At 40.4% G+C, this 23509-nt stretch overlaps 69 non-coding genes across 69 annotated transcripts; all 69 read right to left on the bottom strand.

The window, feature by feature from the left end:
- Positions 1–84: 84 nt before the first annotated feature.
- Trnaa-agc (transfer RNA alanine (anticodon AGC)) lies at positions 85–157 on the bottom strand. Its single transcript has one exon. It is a non-coding gene; the product is annotated as a tRNA-Ala (tRNA).
- A 90-nt stretch (positions 158–247) lies between these two features.
- Positions 248–320, bottom strand: Trnaa-agc (transfer RNA alanine (anticodon AGC)). Its single transcript has one exon. It is a non-coding gene; the product is annotated as a tRNA-Ala (tRNA).
- Positions 321–410: 90 nt separating this feature from the next.
- Positions 411–483, bottom strand: Trnaa-agc (transfer RNA alanine (anticodon AGC)). The gene has a single exon. It is a non-coding gene; the product is annotated as a tRNA-Ala (tRNA).
- Positions 484–899: 416 nt separating this feature from the next.
- On the bottom strand, positions 900–972 carry Trnaa-agc (transfer RNA alanine (anticodon AGC)). The gene has a single exon. It is a non-coding gene; the product is annotated as a tRNA-Ala (tRNA).
- A 253-nt stretch (positions 973–1225) lies between these two features.
- On the bottom strand, positions 1226–1298 carry Trnaa-agc (transfer RNA alanine (anticodon AGC)). Its single transcript has one exon. It is a non-coding gene; the product is annotated as a tRNA-Ala (tRNA).
- A 90-nt stretch (positions 1299–1388) lies between these two features.
- Positions 1389–1461, bottom strand: Trnaa-agc (transfer RNA alanine (anticodon AGC)). The gene has a single exon. It is a non-coding gene; the product is annotated as a tRNA-Ala (tRNA).
- A 90-nt stretch (positions 1462–1551) lies between these two features.
- On the bottom strand, positions 1552–1624 carry Trnaa-agc (transfer RNA alanine (anticodon AGC)). Its single transcript has one exon. It is a non-coding gene; the product is annotated as a tRNA-Ala (tRNA).
- A 90-nt stretch (positions 1625–1714) lies between these two features.
- Positions 1715–1787, bottom strand: Trnaa-agc (transfer RNA alanine (anticodon AGC)). The gene has a single exon. It is a non-coding gene; the product is annotated as a tRNA-Ala (tRNA).
- A 90-nt stretch (positions 1788–1877) lies between these two features.
- On the bottom strand, positions 1878–1950 carry Trnaa-agc (transfer RNA alanine (anticodon AGC)). Its single transcript has one exon. It is a non-coding gene; the product is annotated as a tRNA-Ala (tRNA).
- Positions 1951–2040: 90 nt separating this feature from the next.
- Trnaa-agc (transfer RNA alanine (anticodon AGC)) lies at positions 2041–2113 on the bottom strand. The gene has a single exon. It is a non-coding gene; the product is annotated as a tRNA-Ala (tRNA).
- Positions 2114–2203: 90 nt separating this feature from the next.
- Trnaa-agc (transfer RNA alanine (anticodon AGC)) lies at positions 2204–2276 on the bottom strand. Its single transcript has one exon. It is a non-coding gene; the product is annotated as a tRNA-Ala (tRNA).
- A 253-nt stretch (positions 2277–2529) lies between these two features.
- Trnaa-agc (transfer RNA alanine (anticodon AGC)) lies at positions 2530–2602 on the bottom strand. The gene has a single exon. It is a non-coding gene; the product is annotated as a tRNA-Ala (tRNA).
- Positions 2603–2692: 90 nt separating this feature from the next.
- Positions 2693–2765, bottom strand: Trnaa-agc (transfer RNA alanine (anticodon AGC)). The gene has a single exon. It is a non-coding gene; the product is annotated as a tRNA-Ala (tRNA).
- Positions 2766–2855: 90 nt separating this feature from the next.
- On the bottom strand, positions 2856–2928 carry Trnaa-agc (transfer RNA alanine (anticodon AGC)). The gene has a single exon. It is a non-coding gene; the product is annotated as a tRNA-Ala (tRNA).
- A 91-nt stretch (positions 2929–3019) lies between these two features.
- On the bottom strand, positions 3020–3092 carry Trnaa-agc (transfer RNA alanine (anticodon AGC)). The gene has a single exon. It is a non-coding gene; the product is annotated as a tRNA-Ala (tRNA).
- Positions 3093–3182: 90 nt separating this feature from the next.
- Positions 3183–3255, bottom strand: Trnaa-agc (transfer RNA alanine (anticodon AGC)). Its single transcript has one exon. It is a non-coding gene; the product is annotated as a tRNA-Ala (tRNA).
- Positions 3256–3345: 90 nt separating this feature from the next.
- Positions 3346–3418, bottom strand: Trnaa-agc (transfer RNA alanine (anticodon AGC)). Its single transcript has one exon. It is a non-coding gene; the product is annotated as a tRNA-Ala (tRNA).
- A 253-nt stretch (positions 3419–3671) lies between these two features.
- Positions 3672–3744, bottom strand: Trnaa-agc (transfer RNA alanine (anticodon AGC)). Its single transcript has one exon. It is a non-coding gene; the product is annotated as a tRNA-Ala (tRNA).
- A 90-nt stretch (positions 3745–3834) lies between these two features.
- Positions 3835–3907, bottom strand: Trnaa-agc (transfer RNA alanine (anticodon AGC)). The gene has a single exon. It is a non-coding gene; the product is annotated as a tRNA-Ala (tRNA).
- Positions 3908–3997: 90 nt separating this feature from the next.
- Positions 3998–4070, bottom strand: Trnaa-agc (transfer RNA alanine (anticodon AGC)). Its single transcript has one exon. It is a non-coding gene; the product is annotated as a tRNA-Ala (tRNA).
- Positions 4071–4486: 416 nt separating this feature from the next.
- Positions 4487–4559, bottom strand: Trnaa-agc (transfer RNA alanine (anticodon AGC)). Its single transcript has one exon. It is a non-coding gene; the product is annotated as a tRNA-Ala (tRNA).
- A 90-nt stretch (positions 4560–4649) lies between these two features.
- Trnaa-agc (transfer RNA alanine (anticodon AGC)) lies at positions 4650–4722 on the bottom strand. Its single transcript has one exon. It is a non-coding gene; the product is annotated as a tRNA-Ala (tRNA).
- A 90-nt stretch (positions 4723–4812) lies between these two features.
- On the bottom strand, positions 4813–4885 carry Trnaa-agc (transfer RNA alanine (anticodon AGC)). The gene has a single exon. It is a non-coding gene; the product is annotated as a tRNA-Ala (tRNA).
- Positions 4886–5138: 253 nt separating this feature from the next.
- On the bottom strand, positions 5139–5211 carry Trnaa-agc (transfer RNA alanine (anticodon AGC)). The gene has a single exon. It is a non-coding gene; the product is annotated as a tRNA-Ala (tRNA).
- A 90-nt stretch (positions 5212–5301) lies between these two features.
- On the bottom strand, positions 5302–5374 carry Trnaa-agc (transfer RNA alanine (anticodon AGC)). The gene has a single exon. It is a non-coding gene; the product is annotated as a tRNA-Ala (tRNA).
- A 90-nt stretch (positions 5375–5464) lies between these two features.
- Trnaa-agc (transfer RNA alanine (anticodon AGC)) lies at positions 5465–5537 on the bottom strand. The gene has a single exon. It is a non-coding gene; the product is annotated as a tRNA-Ala (tRNA).
- Positions 5538–5790: 253 nt separating this feature from the next.
- Positions 5791–5863, bottom strand: Trnaa-agc (transfer RNA alanine (anticodon AGC)). Its single transcript has one exon. It is a non-coding gene; the product is annotated as a tRNA-Ala (tRNA).
- A 90-nt stretch (positions 5864–5953) lies between these two features.
- On the bottom strand, positions 5954–6026 carry Trnaa-agc (transfer RNA alanine (anticodon AGC)). Its single transcript has one exon. It is a non-coding gene; the product is annotated as a tRNA-Ala (tRNA).
- A 90-nt stretch (positions 6027–6116) lies between these two features.
- On the bottom strand, positions 6117–6189 carry Trnaa-agc (transfer RNA alanine (anticodon AGC)). Its single transcript has one exon. It is a non-coding gene; the product is annotated as a tRNA-Ala (tRNA).
- Positions 6190–6279: 90 nt separating this feature from the next.
- Trnaa-agc (transfer RNA alanine (anticodon AGC)) lies at positions 6280–6352 on the bottom strand. Its single transcript has one exon. It is a non-coding gene; the product is annotated as a tRNA-Ala (tRNA).
- A 90-nt stretch (positions 6353–6442) lies between these two features.
- Positions 6443–6515, bottom strand: Trnaa-agc (transfer RNA alanine (anticodon AGC)). Its single transcript has one exon. It is a non-coding gene; the product is annotated as a tRNA-Ala (tRNA).
- A 90-nt stretch (positions 6516–6605) lies between these two features.
- Positions 6606–6678, bottom strand: Trnaa-agc (transfer RNA alanine (anticodon AGC)). The gene has a single exon. It is a non-coding gene; the product is annotated as a tRNA-Ala (tRNA).
- A 90-nt stretch (positions 6679–6768) lies between these two features.
- On the bottom strand, positions 6769–6841 carry Trnaa-agc (transfer RNA alanine (anticodon AGC)). Its single transcript has one exon. It is a non-coding gene; the product is annotated as a tRNA-Ala (tRNA).
- Positions 6842–7094: 253 nt separating this feature from the next.
- On the bottom strand, positions 7095–7167 carry Trnaa-agc (transfer RNA alanine (anticodon AGC)). Its single transcript has one exon. It is a non-coding gene; the product is annotated as a tRNA-Ala (tRNA).
- Positions 7168–7257: 90 nt separating this feature from the next.
- Trnaa-agc (transfer RNA alanine (anticodon AGC)) lies at positions 7258–7330 on the bottom strand. Its single transcript has one exon. It is a non-coding gene; the product is annotated as a tRNA-Ala (tRNA).
- A 90-nt stretch (positions 7331–7420) lies between these two features.
- Trnaa-agc (transfer RNA alanine (anticodon AGC)) lies at positions 7421–7493 on the bottom strand. Its single transcript has one exon. It is a non-coding gene; the product is annotated as a tRNA-Ala (tRNA).
- Positions 7494–7746: 253 nt separating this feature from the next.
- On the bottom strand, positions 7747–7819 carry Trnaa-agc (transfer RNA alanine (anticodon AGC)). The gene has a single exon. It is a non-coding gene; the product is annotated as a tRNA-Ala (tRNA).
- A 90-nt stretch (positions 7820–7909) lies between these two features.
- Trnaa-agc (transfer RNA alanine (anticodon AGC)) lies at positions 7910–7982 on the bottom strand. The gene has a single exon. It is a non-coding gene; the product is annotated as a tRNA-Ala (tRNA).
- Positions 7983–8072: 90 nt separating this feature from the next.
- Positions 8073–8145, bottom strand: Trnaa-agc (transfer RNA alanine (anticodon AGC)). The gene has a single exon. It is a non-coding gene; the product is annotated as a tRNA-Ala (tRNA).
- A 90-nt stretch (positions 8146–8235) lies between these two features.
- On the bottom strand, positions 8236–8308 carry Trnaa-agc (transfer RNA alanine (anticodon AGC)). The gene has a single exon. It is a non-coding gene; the product is annotated as a tRNA-Ala (tRNA).
- Positions 8309–8398: 90 nt separating this feature from the next.
- Trnaa-agc (transfer RNA alanine (anticodon AGC)) lies at positions 8399–8471 on the bottom strand. Its single transcript has one exon. It is a non-coding gene; the product is annotated as a tRNA-Ala (tRNA).
- Positions 8472–8724: 253 nt separating this feature from the next.
- Trnaa-agc (transfer RNA alanine (anticodon AGC)) lies at positions 8725–8797 on the bottom strand. The gene has a single exon. It is a non-coding gene; the product is annotated as a tRNA-Ala (tRNA).
- A 90-nt stretch (positions 8798–8887) lies between these two features.
- Positions 8888–8960, bottom strand: Trnaa-agc (transfer RNA alanine (anticodon AGC)). Its single transcript has one exon. It is a non-coding gene; the product is annotated as a tRNA-Ala (tRNA).
- A 90-nt stretch (positions 8961–9050) lies between these two features.
- Trnaa-agc (transfer RNA alanine (anticodon AGC)) lies at positions 9051–9123 on the bottom strand. The gene has a single exon. It is a non-coding gene; the product is annotated as a tRNA-Ala (tRNA).
- Positions 9124–9213: 90 nt separating this feature from the next.
- Trnaa-agc (transfer RNA alanine (anticodon AGC)) lies at positions 9214–9286 on the bottom strand. Its single transcript has one exon. It is a non-coding gene; the product is annotated as a tRNA-Ala (tRNA).
- A 90-nt stretch (positions 9287–9376) lies between these two features.
- Trnaa-agc (transfer RNA alanine (anticodon AGC)) lies at positions 9377–9449 on the bottom strand. Its single transcript has one exon. It is a non-coding gene; the product is annotated as a tRNA-Ala (tRNA).
- A 90-nt stretch (positions 9450–9539) lies between these two features.
- Trnaa-agc (transfer RNA alanine (anticodon AGC)) lies at positions 9540–9612 on the bottom strand. The gene has a single exon. It is a non-coding gene; the product is annotated as a tRNA-Ala (tRNA).
- Positions 9613–9702: 90 nt separating this feature from the next.
- On the bottom strand, positions 9703–9775 carry Trnaa-agc (transfer RNA alanine (anticodon AGC)). Its single transcript has one exon. It is a non-coding gene; the product is annotated as a tRNA-Ala (tRNA).
- Positions 9776–9865: 90 nt separating this feature from the next.
- Positions 9866–9938, bottom strand: Trnaa-agc (transfer RNA alanine (anticodon AGC)). Its single transcript has one exon. It is a non-coding gene; the product is annotated as a tRNA-Ala (tRNA).
- Positions 9939–10028: 90 nt separating this feature from the next.
- On the bottom strand, positions 10029–10101 carry Trnaa-agc (transfer RNA alanine (anticodon AGC)). The gene has a single exon. It is a non-coding gene; the product is annotated as a tRNA-Ala (tRNA).
- A 90-nt stretch (positions 10102–10191) lies between these two features.
- Positions 10192–10264, bottom strand: Trnaa-agc (transfer RNA alanine (anticodon AGC)). The gene has a single exon. It is a non-coding gene; the product is annotated as a tRNA-Ala (tRNA).
- Positions 10265–10354: 90 nt separating this feature from the next.
- Positions 10355–10427, bottom strand: Trnaa-agc (transfer RNA alanine (anticodon AGC)). Its single transcript has one exon. It is a non-coding gene; the product is annotated as a tRNA-Ala (tRNA).
- Positions 10428–10680: 253 nt separating this feature from the next.
- On the bottom strand, positions 10681–10753 carry Trnaa-agc (transfer RNA alanine (anticodon AGC)). Its single transcript has one exon. It is a non-coding gene; the product is annotated as a tRNA-Ala (tRNA).
- Positions 10754–10843: 90 nt separating this feature from the next.
- Trnaa-agc (transfer RNA alanine (anticodon AGC)) lies at positions 10844–10916 on the bottom strand. The gene has a single exon. It is a non-coding gene; the product is annotated as a tRNA-Ala (tRNA).
- Positions 10917–11006: 90 nt separating this feature from the next.
- Trnaa-agc (transfer RNA alanine (anticodon AGC)) lies at positions 11007–11079 on the bottom strand. The gene has a single exon. It is a non-coding gene; the product is annotated as a tRNA-Ala (tRNA).
- A 90-nt stretch (positions 11080–11169) lies between these two features.
- Trnaa-agc (transfer RNA alanine (anticodon AGC)) lies at positions 11170–11242 on the bottom strand. The gene has a single exon. It is a non-coding gene; the product is annotated as a tRNA-Ala (tRNA).
- Positions 11243–11495: 253 nt separating this feature from the next.
- Trnaa-agc (transfer RNA alanine (anticodon AGC)) lies at positions 11496–11568 on the bottom strand. Its single transcript has one exon. It is a non-coding gene; the product is annotated as a tRNA-Ala (tRNA).
- Positions 11569–11657: 89 nt separating this feature from the next.
- Positions 11658–11730, bottom strand: Trnaa-agc (transfer RNA alanine (anticodon AGC)). Its single transcript has one exon. It is a non-coding gene; the product is annotated as a tRNA-Ala (tRNA).
- Positions 11731–11983: 253 nt separating this feature from the next.
- Trnaa-agc (transfer RNA alanine (anticodon AGC)) lies at positions 11984–12056 on the bottom strand. The gene has a single exon. It is a non-coding gene; the product is annotated as a tRNA-Ala (tRNA).
- Positions 12057–12146: 90 nt separating this feature from the next.
- Trnaa-agc (transfer RNA alanine (anticodon AGC)) lies at positions 12147–12219 on the bottom strand. Its single transcript has one exon. It is a non-coding gene; the product is annotated as a tRNA-Ala (tRNA).
- An 89-nt stretch (positions 12220–12308) lies between these two features.
- On the bottom strand, positions 12309–12381 carry Trnaa-agc (transfer RNA alanine (anticodon AGC)). Its single transcript has one exon. It is a non-coding gene; the product is annotated as a tRNA-Ala (tRNA).
- Positions 12382–12471: 90 nt separating this feature from the next.
- Positions 12472–12544, bottom strand: Trnaa-agc (transfer RNA alanine (anticodon AGC)). Its single transcript has one exon. It is a non-coding gene; the product is annotated as a tRNA-Ala (tRNA).
- Positions 12545–12960: 416 nt separating this feature from the next.
- On the bottom strand, positions 12961–13033 carry Trnaa-agc (transfer RNA alanine (anticodon AGC)). Its single transcript has one exon. It is a non-coding gene; the product is annotated as a tRNA-Ala (tRNA).
- A 253-nt stretch (positions 13034–13286) lies between these two features.
- On the bottom strand, positions 13287–13359 carry Trnaa-agc (transfer RNA alanine (anticodon AGC)). Its single transcript has one exon. It is a non-coding gene; the product is annotated as a tRNA-Ala (tRNA).
- Positions 13360–13449: 90 nt separating this feature from the next.
- On the bottom strand, positions 13450–13522 carry Trnaa-agc (transfer RNA alanine (anticodon AGC)). Its single transcript has one exon. It is a non-coding gene; the product is annotated as a tRNA-Ala (tRNA).
- A 90-nt stretch (positions 13523–13612) lies between these two features.
- On the bottom strand, positions 13613–13685 carry Trnaa-agc (transfer RNA alanine (anticodon AGC)). Its single transcript has one exon. It is a non-coding gene; the product is annotated as a tRNA-Ala (tRNA).
- Positions 13686–13775: 90 nt separating this feature from the next.
- Positions 13776–13848, bottom strand: Trnaa-agc (transfer RNA alanine (anticodon AGC)). Its single transcript has one exon. It is a non-coding gene; the product is annotated as a tRNA-Ala (tRNA).
- Positions 13849–13938: 90 nt separating this feature from the next.
- On the bottom strand, positions 13939–14011 carry Trnaa-agc (transfer RNA alanine (anticodon AGC)). The gene has a single exon. It is a non-coding gene; the product is annotated as a tRNA-Ala (tRNA).
- A 1660-nt stretch (positions 14012–15671) lies between these two features.
- Positions 15672–15744, bottom strand: Trnaa-agc (transfer RNA alanine (anticodon AGC)). The gene has a single exon. It is a non-coding gene; the product is annotated as a tRNA-Ala (tRNA).
- Between the last annotated feature and the right edge of the window lie 7765 nt (positions 15745–23509).

Raw genomic sequence — 23509 nt, forward strand, 5'->3', positions numbered from 1 at the left:
GAAGGGTACATTCTATCTATTCAAACTCAGTTGTTGACATATTTTCGTGTCTGAAAAAAGAAAGCAATTCTTTATGTTTAAAACTGGAGGCGCAGGGCATCGATCCCGGTACCTCTCGCATGCTAAGCGAGCGCTCTACCATCTGAGCTACGCCCCCTTTGGAGAAGGGTTCATTATATCTATTCAAACTCAGTTGTTGACATATTTTCGTGTCTGAAAAAAGAAAGCAATTCTTCATGTTTAAAACTGGAGGCGCCGGGTATCGATCCCGGTACCTCTCGCATGCTAAGCGAGCGCTCTACCATCTGAGCTACGCCCCCTTCGAAGAAGCGTTCATTCTATCTATTCAAACTCAGTTGTTGACATATTTTCGTGTCTGAAAAAAGAAAGCAATTCTTCATGTTTAAAAATGGAGGCGCCGGGTATCGATCCCGGTACCTCTCGCATGCTAAGCGAGCGCTCTACCATCTGAGCTACGCCCCCTTCGAAGAAGGGTACATTCTATCTATTCAAACTCAGTTGTTGACATATTTTCGTGTCTGAAAAAAGAAAGCAATTCTTTATGTTTAAAACTGGAGGCGCAGGGCATCGATCCCGATACCTCTCGCATGCTAAGCGAGCGCTCTACCATCTGAGCTACGCCCCCTTTGAAGAAGGGTTCATTATATCTATTCAAACTCAGTTGTTCACATATTTTCGTGTCTGAAAAAAGAAAGCAATTCTTCATGTTTAAAACTGGAGGCGCCGGGTATCGATCCCGGCACCTCTCGCATGCTAATCGTGCGCTCTACCATCTGAGCTACGCCCCCTTCGAAGAAGGGTTCATTATATCTATCCTAACTCAGTTGTTGACATATTTTCGTGTCTGAAAAAAGAAGGCAATTCTTCATGTTTAAAACTGGAGGCGCCGGGTATCGATCCCGGTACCTCTCGCATGCTAAGCGAGCGCTCTACCATCTGAGCTACGCCCCCTTCGAAGAAGGGTTCATTATATTTATTCAAACTCAGTTGTTGACATATTTTCGTGTCTGAAAAAAGAAAGCAATTCTTCATGTTTGAAACTGGAGGCTTCGGGCATCGATCTCGGTACCTCTCGCATGCTAAGCGAGCGCTCTACCATCTGAGCTATATCCCCCTCGATGAAGGGTTCATTATATATATTCAAACTCAGTTGTTGGCATATTTTCGTGTCTGAAAAAAGAAAGCAATTCTTCATGTTTAAAACTGGAGGCGCCGGGTATCGATCCCGGTCCCTCTCGCATGCTAAGCGAGCACTCTACCATCTGAGCTACGCCCCCTTCGAAGAAGGGTTCATTATATCTATCCTAACTCAGTTGTTGACATATTTTCGTGTCTGAAAAAAGAAAGCAATTCTTCATGTTTAAAAATGGAGGCGCCGGGTATCGATCCCGGTACCTCTCGCATGCTAAGCGAGCGCTCTACCATCTGAGCTACGCCCCCTTCGAAGAAGGGTTCATTATATCAATTCAAACTCAGTTGTTGACATATTTTCGTGTCTGAAAAAAGAAAGCAATTCTTCATATTTCAAACTGGAGGCGCCGGATATCGATCCCGGTACCTCTCGCATGCTAAGCGAGCGCTCTACCATCTGAGCTACGCTCCCTTCGAAGAAGGGTTCATTATATCTATTCAAACTCAGTTGTTGACATATTTTCGTGTCTGAAAAAAGAAAGCAATTCTTCATATTTAAAACTGGAGGCGCCGGGTATCGATCCCGGTACCTCTCGCATGCTAAGCGAGCGCTCTTCCATCTGAACTACGCCCCCTTCGAAGAAGGGTTCATTATATCTATCCTAACTCAGTTGTTGACATATTTTCGTGTCTGAAAAAAGAAGGCAATTCTTCATGTTTAAAACTGGAGGCGCCGGGTATCGATCCCGGTACCTCTCGCATGCTAAGCGAGCGCTCTACCATCTGAGCTACGCCCCCTTCGAAGAAGGGTTCATTATATCTATTCAAACTCAGTTGTTGACATATTTTCGTGTCTGAAAAAAGAAAGCAATTCTTTATGTTTAAAACTGGAGGCGCCGGGTATCGATCCCGGTACCTCTCGCACGCTAAGCGAGCGCTCTACCATCTGAGCTACGCCCCCTTCGAAGAAGGGTTCATTATATCTATTCAAACTCAGTTGTTCACATATTTTCGTGTCTGAAAAAAGAAGGCAATTCTTCATGTTTAAAACTGGAGGCGCCGGGTATCGATCCCGGTACCTCTCGCATGCTAAGCGAGCTCTCTACCATCTGAGCTACGCCCCCTTCGAAGAAGGGTTCATTATATTTATTCAAACTCAGTTGTTGACATATTTTCGTGTCTGAAAAAAGAAAGCAATTCTTCATGTTTGAAACTGGAGGCGCCGGGCATCGATCTCGGTATCTCTCGCATGCTAAGCGAGCGCTCTACCATCTGAGCTATATCCCCCTCGATGAAGGGTTCATTATATATATTCAAACTCAGTTGTTGGCATATTTTCGTGTCTGAAAAAAGAAAGCAATTCTTCATGTTTAAAACTGGAGGCGCCGGGTATCGATCCCGGTCCCTCTCGCATGCTAAGCGAGCGCTCTACCATCTGAGCTACGCCCCCTTCGAAGAAGGGTTCATTATATCTATCCTAACTCAGTTGTTGACATATTTTCGTGTCTGAAAAAAGAAAGCAATTCTTCATGTTTAAAAATTGAGGCGCCGGGTATCGATCCCGGTCCCTCTCGCATGCTAAGCGAGCGCTCTACCATCTGAGCTACGCCCCCTTCGAAGAAGGGTTCATTATATCTATCCTAACTCAGTTGTTGACATATTTTCGTGTCTGAAAAAAGAAAGCAATTCTTCATGTTTAAAAATGGAGGCGCCGGGTATCGATCCCGGTACCTCTCGCATGCTAAGCGAGCGCTCTACCATCTGAGCTACGCCCCCTTCGACGAAGGGTTCATTATATCTATTCAAACTCAGTTGTTGACATATTTTCGTGTCTGAAAAAAAGAAAGCAATTCTTTATGTTTAAAACTGGAGGCGCCGTGTATCGATCCCGGTACCTCTCGCATGCTAAGCGAGCGCTCTACCATCTGAGCTACGCCCCCTTCGAAGAAGCGTTCATTCTATCTATTCAAACTCAGTTGTTGACATATTTTCGTGTCTGAAAAAAGAAAGCAATTCTTTATGTTTAAAACTGGAGGCGCCGGGCAACGATCCCGGTACCTCTCGCATGCTAAGCGAGCGCTCTACCATCTGAGCTACGCCCCCTTTAAAGAAGGGTTCATTATATCTATTCAAACTCAGTTGTTCACATATTTTCGTGTCTGAAAAAAGAAAGCAATTCTTCATGTTTAAAACTGGAGGCGCCGGGTAACGATCCCGGTACCTCTCGCATGCTAAGCGAGCGCTCTACCATCTGAGCTACGCCCCCTTCGAAGAAGGGTTCATTATATCTATCCTAACTCAGTTGTTGACATATTTTCGTGTCTGAAAAAAGAAAGCAATTCTTCATGTTTGAAACTGGAGGCGCCGGGCATCGATCTCGGTACCTCTCGCATGCTAAGCGAGCGCTCTACCATCTGAGCTATATCTCCCACGATGAAGGGTTCATTATATATATTCAAACTCAGTTGTTGGCATATTTTCGTGTCTGAAGAAAGAAAGCAATTCTTCATGTTTAAAACTGGAGGCGCCGGGTATCGATCCCGGTCCCTCTCGCATGCTAAGCGAGCGCTCTACCATCTGAGCTACGCCCCCTTCGAAGAAGGGTTCATTATATCTATCCTAACTCAGTTGTTGACATATTTTCGTGTCTGAAAAAAGAAAGCAATTCTTCATGTTTAAAAATGGAGGCGTCGGGTATCGATCCCGGTACCTCTCGCATGCTAAGCGAGCGCTCTACCATCTGAGCTACGCCCCCTTCGAAGAAGGGTACATTCTATCTATTCAAACTCAGTTGTTGACATATTTTCGTGTCTGAAAAAAGAAAGCAATTCTTTATGTTTAAAACGGGAGGCGCCGGGTATCGATCCCGGTACCTCTCGCACGCTAAGCGAGCGCTCTACCATCTGAGCTACGCCCCCTTCGAAGAAGGGTTCATTATATCTATTCAAACTCAGTTGTTGACATATTTTCGTGTCTGAAAAAAGAAAGCAATTATTTATGTTTAAAACTTTAGGCGCCGGGTATCGATCCCGGTACCTCTCGCATGCTAAGCGAGCGCTCTACCATCTGAGTTACGCCCCCTTCGAAGAAGCGTTCATTCTATCTATTCAAACTCAGTTGTTGACATATTTTCGTGTCTGAAAAAAGAAAGCAATTCTTTATGTTTAAAACTGGAGGCGCCGGGCATCGATCCCGGTACCTCTCGCATGCTAAGCGAGCGCTCTACCATCTCAGCTACTCCCCCTTTGAAGAAGGGTTCATTATATCTATTCAAACTCAGTTGTTCACATATTTTCGTGTCTGAAAAAAGAAAGCAATTCTTCATGTTTAAAACTGGAGGCGCCGGGTATCGATCCCGGCACCTCTCGCATGCTAACCGAGCGCTCTACCATCTGAGCTACGCCCCCTTCGAAGAAGGGTTCATTATATCTATCCTAACTCAGTTGTTGACATATTTTCGTGTCTGAAAAAAGAAAGCAATTCTTCATGTTTAAAACTGGAGGCGCCGGGTATCGATCCCGGTACCTCTCGCATGCTAAGCGAGCGCTCTACCATCTGAGCTACGCCCCCTTCGAAGAAGGGTTCATTATATCTATTCAAACTCAGTTGTTGACATATTTTCGTGTCTGAAAAAAGAAAGCAATTCTTCATGTTTAAAACTGAAGGCGCCGGGTAACGATCCCGGTACCTCTCGCATGCTAAGCGAGCGCTCTACCATCTGAGCTACGCCCCCTTCGAAGAAGGGTTCATTATATTTATTCAAACTCAGTTGTTGACATATTTTCGTGTCTGAAAAAAGAAAGCAATTCTTCATGTTTGAAACTGGAGGCGCCGGGCATCGATCTCGGTACCTCTCGCATGCTAAGCGAGCGCTCTACCATCTGAGCTATATCCCCCTCGATGAAGGGTTCATTATATATATTCAAACTCAGTTGTTGGCATATTTTCGTGTCTGAAAAAAGAAAGCAATTCTTCATGTTTAAAACTGGAAGCGCCGGGTATCGATCCCGGTCCCTCTCGCATGCTAAGCGAGCGCTCTACCATCTGAGCTACGCCCCCTTCGAAGAAGGGTTCATTATATCTATCCTAACTCAGTTGTTGACATATTTTCGTGTCTGAAAAAAGAAAGCAATTCTTCATGTTTAAAAATTGAGGCGCCGGGTATCGATCCCGGTCCCTCTCGCATGCTAAGCGAGTGCTCTACCATCTGAGCTACGCCCCCTTCGAAGAAGGGTTCATTATATCTATCCTAACTCAGTTGTTGACATATTTTCGTGTCTGAAAAAAGAAAGCAATTCTTCATGTTTAAAAATGGAGGCGCCGGGTATCGATCCCGGTACCTCTCGCATGCTAAGCGAGCGCTCTACCATCTGAGCTACGCCCCCTTCGAAGAAGGGTTCATTATATCTATTCAAACTCAGTTGTTGACATATTTTCGTGTCTGAAAAAAGAAAGCAATTCTTCATGTTTGAAACTGGAGGCGCCGGGCATCGATCTCGGTACCTCTCGCATGCTAAGCGAGCGCTCTACCATCTGAGCTATATCCCCCACGATGAAGGGTTCATTATATATGTTCAAACTCAGTTGTTGGCATATTTTCGTGTCTGAAGAATGAAAGCAATTCTTCATATTTAAAACTGGAGGCGCCGGGTATCGATCCCGGTCCCTCTCGCATGCTAAGCGAGCGCTCTACCATCTGAGCTACGCCCCCTTCGAAGAAGGGTTCATTATATCTATCCTAACTCAGTTGTTGACATATTTTCGTGTCTGAAAAAAGAAAGCAATTCTTCATGTTTAAAACTGGAGGCGCCGGGTATCGATCCCGGCACCTCTCGCATGCTAACCGAGCGCTCTACCATCTGAGCTACGCCCCCTTCGAAGAAGGGTTCATTATATCTATCCTAACTCAGTTGTTGACATATTTTCGTGTCTGAAAAAAGAAAGCAATTCTTCATGTTTAAAACTGGAGGCGCCGGGTATCGATCCCGGTCCCTCTCGCATGCTAAGCGAGCGCTCTACCATCTGAGCTACGCCCCCTTCGAAGAAGGGTTCATTATATCTATCCTAACTCAGTTGTTGACATATTTTCGTGTCTGAAAAAAGAAAGCAATTCTTCATGTTTAAAACTGGAGGCGCCGGGTATCGATCCCGGCACCTCTCGCATGCTAACCGAGCGCTCTACCATCTGAGCTACGCCCCCTTCGAAGAAGGGTTCATTATATCTATCCTAACTCAGTTGTTGACATATTTTCGTGTCTGAAAAAAGAAAGCAATTCTTCCTGTTTAAAACTGGAGGCGCCGGGTATCGATCCCGGTACCTCTCGCATGCTAAGCGAGCGCTCTACCATCTGAGCTACGCCCCCTTCGAAGAAGGGTTCATTATATCTATTCAAACTCAGTTGTTGACATATTTTCGTGTCTGAAAAAAGAAAGCAATTCTTCATGTTTAAAACTGAAGGCGCCGGGTAACGATCCCGGTACCTCTCGCATGCTAAGCGAGCGCTCTACCATCTGAGCTACGCCCCCTTCGAAGAAGGGTTCATTATATCTATCCTAACTCAGTTGTTGACATATTTTCGTGTCTGAAAAAAGAAGGCAATTCTTCATGTTTAAAACTGGAGGCGCCGGGTATCGATCCCGGTACCTCTCGCATGCTAAGCGAGCTCTCTACCATCTGAGCTACGCCCCCTTCGAAGAAGGGTTCATTATATTTATTCAAACTCAGTTGTTGACATATTTTCGTGTCTGAAAAAAGAAAGCAATTCTTCATGTTTGAAACTGGAGGCGCCGGGCATCGATCTCGGTACCTCTCGCATGCTAAGCGAGCGCTCTACCATCTGAGCTATATCCCCCTCGATGAAGGGTTCATTCTATCTATTCAAACTCAGTTGTTGGCATATTTTCGTGTCTGAAAAAAGAAAGCAATTCTTCATGTTTAAAACTGGAAGCGCCGGGTATCGATCCCGGTCCCTCTCGCATGCTAAGCGAGCGCTCTACCATCTGAGCTACGCCCCCTTCGAAGAAGGGTTCATTATATCTATCCTAACTCAGTTGTTGACATATTTTCGTGTCTGAAAAAAGAAAGCAATTCTTCATGTTTAAAAATTGAGGCGCCGGGTATCGATCCCGGTCCCTCTCGCATGCTAAGCGAGTGCTCTACCATCTGAGCTACGCCCCCTTCGAAGAAGGGTTCATTATATCTATCCTAACTCAGTTGTTGACATATTTTCGTGTCTGAAAAAAGAAAGCAATTCTTCATGTTTAAAAATGGAGGCGCCGGGTATCGATCCCGGTACCTCTCGCATGCTAAGCGAGCGCTCTACCATCTGAGCTACGCCCCCTTCGAAGAAGGGTTCATTACATCTATTCAAACTCAGTTGTTGACATATTTTCGTGTCTGAAAAAAGAAAGCAATTCTTCATGTTTGAAACTGGAGGCGCCGGGCATCGATCTCGGTACCTCTCGCATGCTAAGCGAGCGCTCTACCATCTGAGCTATATCCCCCACGATGAAGGGTTCATTATATATGTTCAAACTCAGTTGTTGGCATATTTTCGTGTCTGAAGAATGAAAGCAATTCTTCATGTTTAAAACTGGAGGCGCCGGGTATCGATCCCGGTCCCTCTCGCATGCTAAGCGAGCGCTCTACCATCTGAGCTACGCCCCCTTCGAAGAAGGGTTCATTATATCTATCCTAACTCAGTTGTTGACATATTTTCGTGTCTGAAAAAAGAAAGCAATTCTTCATGTTTAAAACTGGAGGCGCCGGGTATCGATCCCGGCACCTCTCGCATGCTAACCGAGCGCTCTACCATCTGAGCTACGCCCCCTTCGAAGAAGGGTTCATTATATCTATCCTAACTCAGTTGTTGACATATTTTCGTGTCTGAAAAAAGAAAGCAATTCTTCATGTTTAAAACTGGAGGCGCCGGGTATCGATCCCGGTCCCTCTCGCATGCTAAGCGAGCGCTCTACCATCTGAGCTACGCCCCCTTCGAAGAAGGGTTCATTATATCTATCCTAACTCAGTTGTTGACATATTTTCGTGTCTGAAAAAAGAAAGCAATTCTTCATGTTTAAAAATTGAGGCGCCGGGTATCGATCCCGGTACCTCTCGCATGCTAAGCGAGCGCTCTACCATCTGAGCTACGCCCCCTTCGAAGAAGGGTACATTATATCTATTCAAACTCAGTTGTTGACATATTTTCGTGTCTGAAAAAAGAAAGCAATTCTTTATGTTTAAAACGGGAGGCGCCGGGTATCGATCCCGGTACCTCTCGCATGCTAAGCGAGCGCTCTACCATCTGAGCTACGCCCCCTTTGAAGAAGGGTTCATTATATCTATTCAAACTCAGTTGTTGACATATTTTCGTGTCTGAAAAAAGAAAGCAATTCTTCATGTTTGAAACTGGAGGCTTCGGGCATCGATCTCGGTACCTCTCGCATGCTAAGCGAGCGCTCTACCATCTGAGCTATATCCCCCTCGATGAAGGGTACATTCTATCTATTCAAACTCAGTTGTTGACATATTTTCGTGTCTGAAAAAAGAAAGCAATTCTTCATATTTAAAACTGGAGGCGCCGGATATCGATCCCGGTACCTCTCGCATGCTAAGCGAGCGCTCTACCATCTGAGCTACGCTCCCTTTGAAGAAAGGTTCATTATATCTATTCAAACTCAGTTGTTCACATATTTTCGTGTCTGAAAAAAGAAAGCAATTCTTCATGTTTAAAACTGGAGGCGCCGGGTATCGATCCCGGCACCTCTCGCATGCTAACCGAGCGCTCTACCATCTGAGCTACGCCCCCTTCGAAGAAGGGTTCATTATATCTATTCAAACTCAGTTGTTGACATATTTTCGTGTCTGAAAAAAGAAAGCAATTCTTCATGTTTAAAACTGGAGGCGCCGGGTAACGATCCCGGTACCTCTCGCATGCTAAGCGAGCGCTCTACCATCTGAGCTACGCCCCCTTCGAAGAAGGGTTCATTATATCTATCCTAACTCAGTTGTTGACATATTTTCGTGTCTGAAAAAAGAAAGCAATTCTTCATGTTTGAAACTGGAGGCGCCGGGCATCGATCCCGGTACCTCTCGCATGCTAAGCGAGCGCTCTACCATCCGAGCTACGCCCCCTTCGAAGAAGGGTACATTCTATCTATTCAAACTCAGTTTTTGACATATTTTCGTGTCTGAAAAAAGAAAGCAATTCTTTATGTTTAAAACGGGAGGCGCCGGGTATCGATCCCGGTACCTCTCGAATGCTAAGCGAGCGCTCTACCATCTGAGCTACGCCCCCTTCGAAGAAGGGTTCATTATATCTATTCAAACTCAGTTGTTCACATATTTTCGTGTCTGAAAAAAGAAAGCAATTCTTCATGTTTAAAACTGGAGGCGTCGGGTATCGATCCCGGGACCTCTCGCATGCTAACCGAGCGCTCTACCATCTGAGCTACGCCCCCTTCGAAGAAGGGTTCATTATATCTATTCAAACTCAGTTGTTGACATATTTTCGTGTCTGAAAAAAGAAAGCAATTCTTCATATTTAAAACTGGAGGCGCCGGGTATCGATCCCGGTACCTCTCGCATGCTAAGCGAGCGCTCTACCATCTGAGCTACGCTCCCTTCGAAGAAGGATTCATTATATCTATTCAAACTCAGTTGTTGACATATTTTCGTGTCTGAAAAAAGAAAGCAATTCTTCATATTTAAAACTGGAGGCGCCGGATATCGATCCCGGTACCTCTCGCATGCTAAGCGAGCGCTCTTCCATCTGAGCTACGCCCCCTTCGAAGAAGGGTTCATTATATCTATCCTAACTCAGTTGTTAACATATTTTCGTGTCTGAAAAAAGAAGGCAATTCTTCATGTTTAAAACTGGAGGCGCCGGATATCGATCCCGGTACCTCTCGCATGCTAAGCGAGCGCTCTACCATCTGAGCTACGCCCCCTTCGAAGAAGGGTTCATTATATATATTCAAACTCAGTTGTTGACATATTTTCGTGTCTGAAAAAAGAAAGCAATTCTTCATGTTTAAAACTGGAGGCGCCGGGTATCGATCCCGGTACCTCTCGCAAGCTAAGCGAGCGCTCTACCATCTGAGCTACGCCCCCTTCGAAGAAGGGTTCATTATATCTATTCAAACTCAGTTGTTCACATATTTTCGTGTCTGAAAAAAGAAAGCAATTCTAGATGTTTAAAACTGGAGGCGCCGGGTATCGATCACGGTACCTCTCGCATGCTAAGCGAGCGCTCTACCATCTGAGCTACGCCCCCTTCGAAGAAGGGTTCATTTTATCTATTCAAACACAGTTGTTGACATATTTTCGAGTCTGAAAAAAGAAAGCAATTCTTCATATTTAAAACTGGAGACGCCGGATATCGACCCCGGTACCTCTCGTATGCTAAGCGAGCGCTCTACCATCTGAGCTACGCCCCCTTCGAAGAAGGGTTCATTATATCTATTCAAACTCAGTTGTTGACATATTTTCGTGTCTGAAAAAAGAAAGCAATTCTTCATATTTAAAACTGGAGGCGCCGGGTATCGATCCCGGTACCTCTCGCATGCTAAGCGAGCGCTCTACCATCTGAGCTACGCCCCCTTCGAAGAAGGGTTCATTATATCTATCCTAACTCAGTTGTTGACATATTTTCGTGTCTGAAAAAAGAAAGTAATTCTTCATGTTTAAAACTGGAGGCGCCGGGTATCGATCCCGGTACCTCTCGCATGCTAAGCGAGCGCTCTACCATCTGAGCTACGCCCCCTTCGAAGAAGGGTTCATTACATCTATTCAAACTCAGTTGTTGACATATTTTCGTGTCTGAAAAAAGAAAGCAATTCTTCATGTTTAAAACTGGAGGCGCCGGGTATCGATCCCGGTACCTCTCGCATGCTAAGCGAGCGCTCTACCATCTGAGCTACGCTCCCCTCGATTGAGGGTTCATTATATCTATTCAAACTCAGTTGTTGACATATTTTCGTGTCTGAAAAAAGAAAGCAATTCTTCAGGTTTAAAACTGGAGGCGCCGGGTATCGATCCCGGTACCTCTCGCATGCTAAGCGAGCGCTCTACCATCTGAGCTACGCTCCCTTCGAAGAATTGTTCATTATATCTATTCAAACTCAGTTGTTGACATATTTTCGTGTCTGAAAAAAGAAAGCATTTCTTCATATTTAAAACTGGAGGCGCCGGATATCGATCCCGGTACCTCTCGCATGCTAAGAGAGCGCTCTACCATCTGAGCTACGCCCCTTTCGAAGAAGGGTTCATTATATCTATTCAATCTCAGTTGTTGACATATTTTCGTGTCTTAAAAAAGAAAGCAATTCTTCATATTTAAAACTCGAGGCGCCGGGTATCGATCCCGGTACCTCTCGCATGCTAAGCGAGCGCTCTACCATCTGAGCTACGCCCCCTTCGAAGAAGGGTTCATTATATCTATTCAAACTCAGTTGTTGACATATTTTCGTGTCTGAAAAATAAAGCAATTCTTCATTTTTAAAACTGGAGGCGCCGGGTATCGATCCCGGTACCTCTCGCATGCTAAGCGAGCGCTCTACCATCTGAGCTACGCCTCATTCGAAGAAGGGTTCATTATATCTATTCAAACTCAGTTGTTGACATATTTTCGTGTCTGAAAAAAGAAAGGAATTCTTCATATTTAAACCTGGAGGCGCCGGATATCGATCCCGGTACCTCTCGCATGCTAAGCGAGCGCTCTACCATCTGAGCTACGCCCCTTTCGAAGAAGGGTTCATTATATCTATTCAATCTCAGTTGTTGACATATTTTCGTGTCTTAAAAAAGAAAGCAATTCTTCATATTTAAAACTGGAGGCGCCGGGTATCGATCCCGGTACCTCTCGCATGCTAAGCGAGCGCTCTACCATCTGAGCTACGCCCCCTTCGAAGAAGGGTTCATTATATCTATCCTAACTCAGTTGTTGACATATTTTCGTGTCTGATAAAAGAAAGCAATTCTTCATGTTTAAAACTGGAGGCGGCGGGTATCGATCCCGGTACCTCTCGCATGCTAAGCGAACGCTCTACCATCTGAGCTACGCCCCCTTCGAAGAAGGGTTCATTATATCTATTCAAACTCAGTTGTTGACATATTTTCGTGTCTGAAAAATAAAGCAATTCTTCATTTTTGAAACTGGAGGCGCCGGGTATCGATCCCGGTACCTCTCGCATGCTAAGCGAGCGCTCTACCATCTGAGCTACGCCTCATTCGAAGAAGGGTTCATTATATCTATTCAAACTCAGTTGTTGACATATTTTCGTGTCTGAAAAAAGAAAGGAATTCTTCATATTTAAAACTGGAGGCGCCGGGTATCGATCCCGGTACCTCTCGCATGCTAAGCGAGCGCTCTACCATCTGAGCTACGCCCCCTTCGAAGAAGGGTTCATTATATCTATTCAAACTCAGTTGTTGACATATTTTCGTGTCTGAAAAAAGAAAGCAATTCTTCATATTTAAAACTGGAGGCGCCGGGTATCAATCCCGGTACCTCTCGCATGCTAAGCGAGCGCTCTACTATCTGAGCTACGCCCCCTTCGAAGAAGGGTTCATTATATCTATTCAAACTGAGTTGTTCACATATTTTCGTGTCTGAAAAAAGAAAGCAATTCTTCATGTTTAAAACTGGAGGCGCCGGGTATCGATTTCGGTACCTCTCGCATGCTAAGCGAGCGCTCTACCATCTGAGCTACGCCCCCTTCGAAGAAGGGTTCATTATATCTATCCTAACTCAGTTGTTGACATATTTTCGTGTCTGAAAAAAGAAAGCAATTCTTCATATTTAAAACTGGAGGCGCCGGGTATCGATCCCGTTACCTCTCGCATGCTAAGCGAGCGCTCTACCATCTGAGCTACGCCCCCTTCGAAGAAGGGTTCATTATATCTATCCTAACTCAGTTGTTGACATATTTTCGTGTCTGAAAAAAGAAAGCAATTCTTCATGTTTAAAACTGGAGGCGAAGGGCATCGATCCCGGTACCTCTCGCATGCTAAGCGAGCGCTCTACCATCTGAGCTACGCCCCCTTCGAAGAAGGGTTCATTATATCTATTCAAACTCAGTTGTTGACATATTTTCGTGTCTGAAAAAACAAAGCAATTCTAGATGTTTAAAACTGGAGGCGCCGGGTATCGATCCCGGTACCTCTCGCATGCTAAGCGAACGCTCTACCATCTGAGCTACGCCCCCTTCGAAGAAGGGTTCATTATATCTATCCTAACTCAGTTGTTGACATATTTTCGTGTCTGAAAAAAGAAAGCAATTCTTCATGTTTAAAACTGGAGGCGCCGGGTATCGATCCCGGTACCTCTCGCATGCTAAGCGAGCGCTCTACCATCTGAGCTACGCCCCCTTCGATTAAGGGTTCATTATATCTATTGAAACTCAGTTGTTGACATTTTTTCGTGTCTGAAAAAAGAAAGCAATTCTTCAGGTTTAAAACTGGAGGCGCCGGGTATCGATCCCGGTACCTCTCGCATGCTAAGCGAGCGCTCTACCATCTGAGCTACGCCCCCTTCGAAGAAGGGTACATTCTATCTATTCAAACTCAGTTGTTGACATATTTTCGTGTCTGAAAAAAGAAAGCAATTCTTCATGTTTAAAACTGGAGGCGCCGGGTATCGATCCCGGTACCTCTCGCATGCTAAGCGAGCGCTCTACCATCTGAGCTACGCCCCCTTCGAAGAAGGGTACATTCTATCTATTCAAACTCAGTTGTTGACATATTTTCGTGTCTGAAAAAAGAATGCAATTCTTCATTTTTAAAACTGGAGGCGCCGGGTATCGATCCCGGTACCTCTCGCATGCTAAGCGAGCGCTCTACCATCTGAGCTACGTCCCCTTCGAACCGAAACTCATAATTTTTGTTCAAAATCCGTTGTTGACATCATTTCGTGCACTTCTCACCTCGGGCACAGGTGTGTCAACAAATCCGCAGGTATTTCCACAAAATTCATAACAGATTCAGTTGAAGAGATTTGTTTCTGCATATTATTTGCTTATTTGCGTAAGTGTTTCGAAAATTCGTTTTTGACATGTGTGATTCTGATGCATCCATTTTTTTCAAATAATGAATTAGAGACAAATGCCGAACAAATAATTAGCAAAATGTTTCAAAACAAATAAGCAGTTTGAAAAATATGAATTTAATTGGGTAATGCATACATGCGTACGACTTCCAATGAAGATTCTGATCAAAACTGTCGGTAATTATTTGCTGTACACTTCTGCGCCATTGGAGGTACGCTTGCAGTATTTAAGTCCATCGCCGTATTTTATGCCTGCTAATCGGTTCTCTGATTTTGTGCTGCTAGTGATTCGTCCAAGACAAATTAAACGTGTACATCAGATCTCGCTAGCATTTTCCTCGATGGTGAGAGGGTAATCGGAGAAATATCGGTTATTTAATTGAAATGAATGTACTTTATGCCGTTAATGGGTTCCGACATTTACGTTGCGATTGGCTTGTTTGATAAATATGAGATATTGCCTTACTAGTATGATACAGCTCGCACGCTGGAAGATTAGGGGATTTGTATAGCAGCTGTATAGAGAAAGAAAAAAATCTCTTACAGTCTTAATAAATCCAAAACTCGAGATTCCAGACTCCACATTTGTGAAGAAGAAAAAAATGAAATGATTAATTCGTTTAGATACACAACTCTATCACATAGTTGCACAAAAAAGCATGTATTTCATACCCGAGCATCCAAAAAGCGGTGTCTGTGCCTCCAGGGAAATAGTCCTCTCGCATTTTTGGAATTCTTCCTTGAAGCTGTACTTAAGGGTGTCTTCGTTTACCAGATGGACAGAACAATAAGTGTTGCTATTCCTTCAGATATACAAGACGTAAGATAGGCGTATAGAAAATTAAAAAAATTAGCTTGCAGCGTCTTTGAAAGGTGGGTGTTTCCTTGAAATTTCGGAGTTTTTCTTTGACAAAATTTGCTCTTTCATGCATATTTCATCATTAGCCTCCTTCAGAATTTCAAAACATAAAATAGATCAATAATAATTAGTGCCTTTAAATTAAATTGGTTTGAGATTGAAGAAATTTTTTTAGATGGAAAAAGGTACGATTTAGCTTTTCAGATTATACTCAAACCCTTGGAGCGTAAAAAATAAAAAAGTAAATTTCTTCAATAATCCAAGTCTTTTTAAACCCTAATATATTAATTATGCATAGTTATTATTATTAAAAAATGGAATAAAACATACAAAATGTGTTTATGTGCATCGAAACTTTTAGATTCAGAATTTTTCCTCAAGAATATTGAACTTCGATTCGAAGTTCGGCAAGAATATCGAGTTTACATTGCATATAGCTTTAGAAACTCTATGGTGGATCCAATTATACACCCTATTCATTTTTTAACCATAGTCTATGAATTTGGGGCCAAACTGTTTTAATTTGTTAAAAGAGGAGCTTATGAAATATGCGCATTTGAAATAATCCAAATTGATAATGAAAGTTTTCATTCGTGTGGAATTAAATTCAAAAATGGAGGCGCCGGGTATCGATCCCGGTACCTCTCGCATGCTAAGCGAGCGCTCTACCATCTGAGCTACGCCCCCTTCGGAAAGGTGGAGATAAAATAGATTCAAAAGCAGTTATTGACCTCGTTCCGTATGCAAAACGCGCTTGTTGATGGTTGTCTCACTTTTAAGAACAGGTGTGCCAACGAAGTGTGCGATATTAGTTATACTGAAAGTTCGATCAAATTTCAGCTTTAGAACTTGTTTTAAATATATATTTTTACGATAGCATTCAAGCCGCAAGCAAAAGCGTAAAAATGCATTTTGTAACAAGTAGGAGAAGGGTGAATAATATTTTTTTTTCTCAGCATTCGGCTCTATCATACCACATTTACCCTTTTTTAGTCGTAGATCCTGCTTTAGGATGAAATCCTATTGACCAAACTACAGCTTTTTGCACGTCCTCAACTTATTTCAACAAATAATATTAAGCATGAGAAACATTCTCATACATACAGTACGATCATCATATTTCTCAAATTTTAATTCGAAGCAAACAGAATAGGAATCAGAAAAGGTGATTGAATACTTATGTCATTTCATTGTATTAGTTTAAAACTATATTAAGATTAAATGGAGTTATCATTACTTTTGAATTCTGGTTAGATGCAGAAATGGATCCGAGTTGGAATCTCCATTCAAAATTTTCACACCAAAATAGCATGGTAATTACTAGTGGCTAATATAAAAGCTCCCGGACCATAATATATTTGTTTGCTCGTGTTGGAAAACTAACTTAAATGCATTAAAATTTTGTCTCCATGGTATCCTTCAGACTGACGCTTTGTTCATATAACTCTAGTATATCACATGTAAAATGTATCAATCTTGAACAAATACCATAGATAAAACTTCACGCAAAAGCTCATATTTACCCTGATGGATATATAAATTCTCGCAGAAAGATTTCGTTCGGAATTCGATAGATTTATTATGATGTTTAATCTACATAAAGAAACTCTTTTTGTTATTTTAAGTCATAGTGCTCACTGTCAGATACAAGTAGTTCAGAAAAATATACATATATATAATAATATTTTAAACTCTAAATTTAATCCAAATTAATTTTCAAGATTTTATCTTAATTTAGCCCATCGTAACTTCATTCTAAAATATTCTCTTATTTCGTGATCCAATTCCACTTTCGGTTTATTTAATCCCTTTGTAAAACTAATGCGCCATCAGTACCACGTCTCAAATGAAAGTGATCCCTTTGGTGCCCTTGAAAAGGTGTCAAAGGTCACCATGTGTATTGAATTGCGCTTGGCCAGAAATCATATGTTATATAAGACTAGTGATCATTTGTTCGGCTCTTTTTGTCTTCTTTCTTTACTTCTGCTTTTGTGCCGCGCTGCGCCTTCTTGTAATTAAGTCATGCCTGTCTCCCGTAAGAGAATAAAACGAAATTAAAATTACTAAGTCTCATCTATGTCTTCAAACCTACCTTCTACGGCAAACAAAATAATGTTACATATTATTTAGCCGACAGGATTCGATATATATATATATATATATATATATATATATATATATATATATATATATATATATATATATATATATATATATATATATATATATATATATATATATATATATATATATATATATATATATATATATATATATATAGGCGTAGAGAGGTTTAAAACGCTGAGATCTAGAAATCGAATTCTTTGATCACTACAATACATTCTTTTAAGGCTATTGAATTGTAAGGTTCACATATGCTCCAACAGATTAACTAACAGACCATCTATCAATAAACAGATTTAGCCCAAAATTAGACACAGATCAGCAACTTCAAATATACGAGATACGTGAACGAGAAAGTAAAAAGTAAATCTATTTAATTACTTCTTTTGGCATCAGTGACTGTTTTACTTTTATCCTGCTACGGTGCCTGCTTCCAAATCAATATGCATTAATTGCTTTGTTTTTCGTGTGTGTGCTTTTTTATTCGCAATAAAAGTAAACAACGAGGAAGTCATTCAGAGGAACAGAAATACCCCTTCTGCCAGCATCACTGAGGGAACGCGTTAAAAATAGCGATGCTATCGGTTTCTTCCGTTTCGTGTTAGTTTCTGATAAGCATCTTTCTGAACCATTTAACTAATTGGCTTGTCCACAGGAGGAACTGGAAGTTGGAATGTTTTCCCCACTGACCTCGTTGCCCGTGTCCATTTGCAAAGCCTTTCGTCCTTTCAATAAATGTAGATCAAATAATTACACAGGTTGTTGTTTTAATTCGCTCCTTGGATATTTATAGGTTTTTATTTTACATCTGTTTCTTTAAAGGATAAAAAGAAATGGACATGATTTTTTTCCTGAAACTTTCTAATTTTTTTGTGGTCGGCTTTCGGCAATTCAAGTAGACAAGATATATGATGTTCATAGTTATATTTGATGGAAAATGATCACGTTACCCGTGTTTATCGAGAGGAGTTGTCATTATTCCCTAATATATTCGAAACTGGAAAGTACTGATGTCAGTGAGTTATTGGATTACATAGTAATCCTAGACTGACTATACCTATCTGCAAGAAGGCACACGGAAAAACTTGAATGACCAGACCGCCGTGATAGCACCACTGGCGGAAACTGTGGTTGAGTCCTAAGAGCCATCACCGGCCACGGTACAACCCTTTCCTAAGAAAGGACGTCCCGTCATCGATAGGAGGTAACCACCCCCACACTTTCGTATACCCTCAAGGGTGGTGAGAACCAACCACTATACTTAAAGCTTCTTATCCTCAATTACAAGACAACCCCCCTTCCCTCCGAGGGACTCAGGATTCATATAGTAAAGACTTGATGATCATAGAGATGCATGAGTTTTTAACTGCCATAGAAGTTGACAATTCAGACCCAGATACATCCGAAAAGTATAAACTTCATGGAAGGTGTAAATTGAAAAACACGTATAAATTGTGCACATAATATACTTCAATGAGAAATAATATACTTTAATCTTATTCTAGTTATAAAGCGAACAGTAAAAAAGTACTAATTTGCCGCAAATAAATTTCAGTGAGGAAAGAAATGAGTTATTAAGTCTACAAATGAAGTTAGATATCAAGAGACCTCAATATTGAATTAATTTTATTTTAATATTGTTTGGAAACTGTCCTCATAGTTGTAGGATGCGAGGAACTCTAGAAAATAATTAATAAATAGTAATGTTTTATTCATTAAAAAAACCGAAGCATATGCAGAAAAAATGTATTCAAAATATGCGCAAAGACATCGCTTGTGGCAACCACAAGACCGTGTACAAACAGTATGATTTTTATAAACAGCAGCAAAAGAATACAAAAGCGAACAGTTTGCAACGAGACAGTTCGCTTCACGTTTAACATTCGAAAGCGAGAATTTTCTTGACTTTCTCAATGAAGTTTCTCGCGTGAAGATTTTCCAATAAGGCGTGGACTTTACTGGAAGGTTTTACCTAATAATATTGAGACCTAATAGAGATATTGCCAAAATTTTTGTATTTGCTAGAGCCTTCATTTTTGTCGCTAAAAACCAAGGATTGAATGTCATTAATTTGGCATCATTACAAGTATCTCCCTTTTTACCGTTAATAACGGTATTCGCTTTGAGCCGATATGTGTGAAAATTTCAAAATATATCACATATTTTGTTATTATACTTTCACTTATGTCCTTTCTTTTGTCTCCAATGAATTCGGATGCATCTAACCGCAAAGATAATTGACACAACTTAGTGGTTTTCGTAGGTAACTTAGTGGCCGTTGTGGCCTGGTGGTAAGGTTCGGCTTCGGAACTGGAGGGTTTCAGGTTCGTGTCCCGATTTCATCAAATAGGCATCCCTCCCAGAGGTAATAAGTTAATTTTAATCAATGAGCCAATTACTGAGAAGTCATGTAGGTATTTTTACTTTAGAGGTTCTGCAGTTAATCTGACTAAGAACCAACCTCTGACATCATGTATTAAGTAATCTCGTTAAGACACCAATGATGCTCTAGTGCAATATGTTATTCTTATATATTTTCTTAAAATGAACTCAGTTTTTGTCTAGCAGAGTTTTGAGAAAAAGTTTGTCTGTTTTAGATTAAGGTAGTAACATCTGGCTGTGAATTCCTGTTCCGTTTACTTTTACTTAAAAAAAAGAATTAAAACAATCCTTTCAATGCAAGGATAGTGAAACTTTTTTAAATATTTATACAACTTAATTGACTGTCTTTTGAGAAAGTTACAAAAATATCTTTTGAGTGCCAACGGCGTGTTTCTTTCATTGATAAAAAAGTTCAAGGATTCCGCCGTGTATCCTGGTTCTTTTATTCCGAAAGATCGGAGAACAATGCATGGACAGCATCACCCCCCTTTCTCTGACAGCCGCGGAAAACACATTTCCAATTATCAAGAGTCATCTGACCTTTCTCAGGCAGGCGAAACACAAATGGCTTCTTGATTAGGAAGAAAATAAATGGCTTCTTTTTTTTTCTTTTTCCCCCTTTCAGTCTTTTTCTTTTTTTTTCGTTAAAAACAATATCAGGTATTTAAATTACTTTAATTGCTGCGTTTGGAAATCCATTCGTGTATAAAATGTTAATATATTCCTGATGGAAGTGCTGACCGATTCTGCTGCGACTATGTAAAAAAAGAAGCTATTATCTACAGTTATATAAATGAAGTCAATTCAAGGTCACGTGATTAATATCAATACCTACTGCTGTTATATGCGCTTTTTGGAATCCATTGCACATCTTCCAAGAATAAAAGAGAAAATGTGGAACTGTTGAATGTTAGATGAGATATGCAATTACATTTCATGTGCATAAGAAGTGAAAGAAGTCATGTGATTTCATTCTACTGAATGTTTTGGAAGCCTTTGAGTCTCACGCAAGTAGTGAAAAGACCTGACGCCATAACATAGCATTTAAATACTAGATGACATGAGCATTTACATTTCATGTGCATAAGAAGTCATGTGAATTCATTCTACTGAATATTTTGGAAGGCATTGTGTCATATGCAAGTAGTGAAAAGACCTGACGCCATAACACAGCATTTAAATGCTAGATGACATGAGCATTTACATTTCATGTGCATAAGAAGTCATGTGGATTCATTCTACTGAATATTTTGGAAGGCATTATGCCTAATGCTAGTAATTTAAAGACCTTCTCCATAACATAGCACTTAAATGCTAGATGACATGAGCATTTACATTTCATGTGCATAAGAAGTCATGTGAATTCATTCTACTGAATATTTTGGAAGACATTGTGTCATATGCAAGTAGTAAAAAGACCTGACGCCATAACACAGCATTTAAATGCTAGATGACATGAGCATTTACATTTCATGTGCATAAGAAGTCATGTGGATTCATTCTACTGAATATTTTGGAAGGCATTATGCCTAATGCTAGTAATTTAAAGACCTTCTCCATAACATAGCACTTAAATGCTAGATGACATGAGCATTTACATTTCATGTGCATAAGAAGTCATGTGGATTCATTCTACTGAATATTTTGGAAGGCATTGTGTCATATGCAAGTAGTGAAAAGACCTGACGCCATAACACAGCATTTAAATGCTAGATGACATGAGCATTTACATTTCATGTGCATAAGAAGTCATGTGGATTCATTCTACTGAATATTTTGGAAGGCATTATGCCTAATGCTAGTAATTTAAAGACCTTCTCCATAACATAGCACTTAAATGCTAGATGACATGAGCATTTACATTTCATGTGCATAAGAAGTCATGTGGATTCATTCTACTGAATATTTTGGAAGGCATTATGCCTAATGCTAGTAATTTAAAGACCTTCTCCATAACATAGCACTTAAATGCTAGATGACATGAGCATTTACATTTCATGTGCATAAGAAGTCATGTGGATTCATTCTACTGAATATTTTGGAAGGCATTATGCCTAATGCTAGTAATTTAAAGACCTTCTCCATAACATAGCACTTAAATGCTAGATGACATGAGCATTTACATTTCATGTGCATAAGAAGTCATGTGGATTCATTCTACTGAATATTTTGGAAGGCATTGTGTCATATGCAAGTAGTGAAAAGACCTGACGCCATAACACAGCATTTAAATGCTAGATGACATGAGCATTTACATTTCATGTGCATAAGAAGTCATGTGGATTCATTCTACTGAATATTTTGGAAGGCATTATGCCTAATGCTAGTAATTTAAAGACCTTCTCCATAACATAGCACTTAAATGCTAGATGACATGAGCATTTACATTTCATGTGCATAAGAAGTCATGTGGATTCATTCTACTGAATATTTTGGAAGGCATTGTGTCATATGCAAGTAGTGAAAAGACCTGACGCCATAACACAGCATTTAAATGCTAGATGACATGAGCATTTACATTTCATGTGCATAAGAAGTCATGTGGATTCATTCTACTGAATATTTTGGAAGGCATTATGCCTAATGCTAGTAATTTAAAGACCTTCTCCATAACATAGCACTTAAATGCTAGATGACATGAGCATTTACATTTCATGTACATAAGAAGTCATGTAAATTCATTCTGCTGATTATTTTGAAAGCCATTGCCCCTTATGCAAGCGGTGAAATGATCTGACGCCTGACATAGAATCGAACAACATGAATTTAAATGTTAGATGACCTGTGCAGCTACGTTTGCCATGTAACTGGCGCCATGCGATTTGATTCCATTATTGTTATGTATTCTTTGAGAAACAATGTATTTGGTGAAACTTATGATTAAAAAGTATCGTACTGACATCTTTTTGCATAGATTATGTCGACTCTAAGAAAGTATATCGAGGCGAATATATATTCTCGGCCAATGAGTGAATGTATAGAGATATGTCTTTAAAAATATCCATATAATTTTAAACAAAACTTATCGACGCTTTGATAATATATCGAAATCACAGCTGCACAACAATCATTTGACATGATTGCATTACGTTTAGTGTTATAGAAAAAAGTCAATCAATTTTTTTATTCAGGAAAAGGACATTGTAATTAGAAAAAGAAAAAAGAAAAAAAAAAAAAAAAAACGTAGATATTTTGAAAATTATTTTATGAAAGAGCAAATGACTCTTTTTTGTTTTTAATATGTAACAATTTTTTAAAGAATAATCTGTAACATGTTCAAAAGTTTTCATTATGGAAATTTTGATATGAAACGCGCAATTCTCTAATTAATCAAAATGCATATGGGAATAAGAACAAATTTAAACAAGATTTACGCAGCCATTTCCTCACAGAGAAACTAAATAGTGACAAAAAGGTTTTAAAACAATTAAAGAAATCGGATACAGAATTTTTGATGGTCCACATGATTTAAAGATGCATAATTTAAAGTTGCCATATTATTTACAAGATACATTGATCGGATATCCGTTTGGTATAGTTTTGTAAATAGATTGAAAGATATTATGTTTTTTTTAAAAAATATCACGAACAATGAAAAGTGGAAACAATTCATCAACAATATCCGAAACAATATCCTAATTGAACCAAGAAAAAGTATTCTAAATCAGGAAAGAGGCCAAGAATCGAAACAACGACATTTGGCACTTGATGAGACTCATCCATCATCAAGTCCCGAGTCTTGGCTATTTTCAACTTAATTATTATGTATTATACTTGATATTATACATTTAGATTTATCTGTTCAGTAACAAAAAAAGACTGGGGCATGCAATTGAAAAAAAAAATGCAATCGGTTCAATCAACAAAATAAATAATATTCCATTCTAACAAAACACCAAGGATGACACGATAGATTCAGTAAAAATGCTAAATTCGCGCCAAAAAC

This window comes from Argiope bruennichi, chromosome 3 (assembly GCF_947563725.1).
Source record: "Argiope bruennichi chromosome 3, qqArgBrue1.1, whole genome shotgun sequence".
Lineage (NCBI taxonomy): Eukaryota > Metazoa > Arthropoda > Arachnida > Araneae > Araneidae > Argiope > Argiope bruennichi.